Genomic DNA, 2,696 nt, shown 5'->3' on the forward strand with positions numbered 1-2,696 from the left:
GAAGAAATAGATTCCTGGAAATGTACAATCTCCCAATACTGAACCAGAAAGAAAAAGAAAAATATGAACAGACCAATTATCAGTAATAAAACTGAATCAGTAATAAAGAAAAAAAAAAACTCCCAACAAACAAAAGTCCAGGACTAGACAGCTAAACAGATGTATTCTATCAAACATTTAGAGAAGAGTTAATACCTATCCTTCTCAAACTATTCCAAAAAATTGCAGAGGAAGGAACACTTCCAAACTTTTTCTATGAGGCTAGCATCACCCTGATACCAAAACCAGACAAAGATATCACACAAAAAGAAAGTTACTGTCTAATATCACTGATGAACATAGATGCAAAAATCCTCAACAAATTAACAAACTGAATCCAACAATATATTAGAAGGATCAGACAATATGATCAAATGGGATTTATCCCAAGAATGCAAGAATGGTTCAATATCTACAACTCATGTGACATACCACATAAAAAATTGAATAAAAGACTAGCCAGAGCAGCTGAAGCCCTGCAGGAACCAAACTGGTGGCTGGCAGTGGACCCTTTCTAGGGCCTAAGATGGATCTTGTACCCAATTGTTTTTTTACACCATATATATATTTGGCCACATGGCCAGAGGATGACATCTTCCGACAAGCTATCAGTCTCCTGATTATAACAAATCTCAGTGCATATAACCTTTATTTCTTCTTTGCAACACTGAGTTATTATTTTGTCTACGATCATTCATTAATGAAACACTCACAATTTTTCAAGAATCAAGTTTATCAAGAGATTATGCATTCTGTCCAGTCAATGCCATGGATCAGCATCCCCAGAGTTTCACTGTTCCTGACAGAGGTTACAGCAAATTGTATGACAGCATAAAGAGTTTCCATACGGCTGGTTTTGACTCATTGCTGGTATCCTGCTCTTTCTCTTTTTCACTGACATGCTGATCTACTGGATTCACAGAGGTCTTCATCATAGACTTGTATGTAAGTGCTTACACAAACATCACACCTGGAAGATTCTGACTCCAAGTCATGCTTTTCACCATCTGGCTGGCGTCCTTCAGAGTCTGCCTTGCCACATATACCTTTTTATTTTCCCCTTACACACGGTAGTTTATTTAGGTTTGTATGTCTTGGTCAATATCTGGACAATTTCCATTCATGATGGTGACTTTCATGTTCCCCAAATCTTAAGGCCATTTATTAATGGCTCAGCTTATCATACAGACCGCCACATGCTCTTTGACCGTAACTATGGACAGTATTTCACATTGTGGGATAGAGTTGGAGGCTCCTTCAAAAATCCCTCCTCCTTTGAAGGGAATGGACCAATTAGTCATGTGAAGATGACAGAAGAAGAGAGCAAGAGACATGCAGGAAATGGTTGTAAAAATGAAAAATTATTCAATGTAGAGTTTACAAAGACTGAGTAGATTATTGCCCAATTATTAAATATTTTTGGTCAAGAAAAATAATCTACATACATACAGCCAAGAGGCATAGCAAGTGAATAGTATCATTTGAAAATCAGTATTGTGGGTATAGCTGAGTAATGATCATAATGGTAGGTCAAGGGAACATGTCCTGAATACCAAGATTTTAACCTCATGCTTGAAATAATGGACGTTGGTCTAAGGGACAAATTGTGTCTTTCTAGCCACCAGATCTGTAATTTGAATAGCTTGAACAATGATTTTTTAAAAGACAGAGGATAAATTATCAAGGGGACTAGGTTATGCCCTTTTGCCTTAATTCATCCATATTCATTAAGTAAAATTCATTGTGCTTAATAGTATCAAGACTAAACACCACAACAAAGAAATATTACTATAAAGATTTTTCGTTGTTTCAGGAATGACTAAGTATTCAGTATTTGTATGATAACGACGACTTGTAGTACTTTGTTCAAGTGGAAACACTGGTGTGAAAAAAACTGTTATATAATGTATTAGCAGCTCAGTGGCCTGATTAATAGCAGGTGGTATAAAATTATCGTCTTCCTACACATAGAAAATTTATTTTCTGGAGATGCTGTCAAATATTACATTTTACTGATGAACAAATAAATTGGAATTTTAGAAAATATTAATACTACCATGATTTAATCCAGATCTGGGATTATTTAAAGATTTTGATGGTTACTGTTTTAAACCATTATTTAATAAGTGTAAAATTATGTGACTGAATATATGTAGAAAGGGAAATTTGATGCCCAAATAATATATTTGATCCTACTGACTTTTTAATTAAATTGATGCATTTATGTTTCAAAGTTACAATCCTGTGATTTTCTATAAAAAGAAATAGTTGCCAAATATTTAGGCCTATCACTGAAGATTAGTTTTGAAATCTTATTTTCCCTCCTCTTTCTTCAATTTTCCCCATTTCCTCTACAAAAAGATTTAACAAATACTTTTATAAAGAAATGTCATGTGTTACAACAAATATGTTGGGAAAACATGGTTTGCAAAGACATTCTATAATCTATTTATGTAAAAATAAAAGTTGATTATGACTGTTTAAAAAATTGAATAAAAATAATATGATCATCTCAATGGATGCAGAAAAAGCCTTTGACAAAATTCAACATTCATTTATGATTAATCCTTTATACCCACTTTGTGAAGAGTTAACACACCGCAATGCAATAAAGGCCATATATGAGAAGTCCACAGCCAACATCATACCCTGATAAA

General features: G+C 33.9%; 1 pseudogene; it reads left to right on the forward strand.

Annotated features, from left to right (window-relative positions):
• The first annotated feature begins 565 nt into the window (after positions 1–565).
• LOC114896441 lies at positions 566–1,433 on the forward strand (annotated as a pseudogene).
• The last annotated feature ends 1,263 nt before the right edge of the window (positions 1,434–2,696 follow it).

This window comes from Monodon monoceros, unplaced genomic scaffold, assembly GCF_005190385.1.
Source record: "Monodon monoceros isolate NGI ecotype Baffin Bay Population unplaced genomic scaffold, NGI_Narwhal_1 Super_Scaffold_16, whole genome shotgun sequence".
Lineage (NCBI taxonomy): Eukaryota > Metazoa > Chordata > Mammalia > Artiodactyla > Monodontidae > Monodon > Monodon monoceros.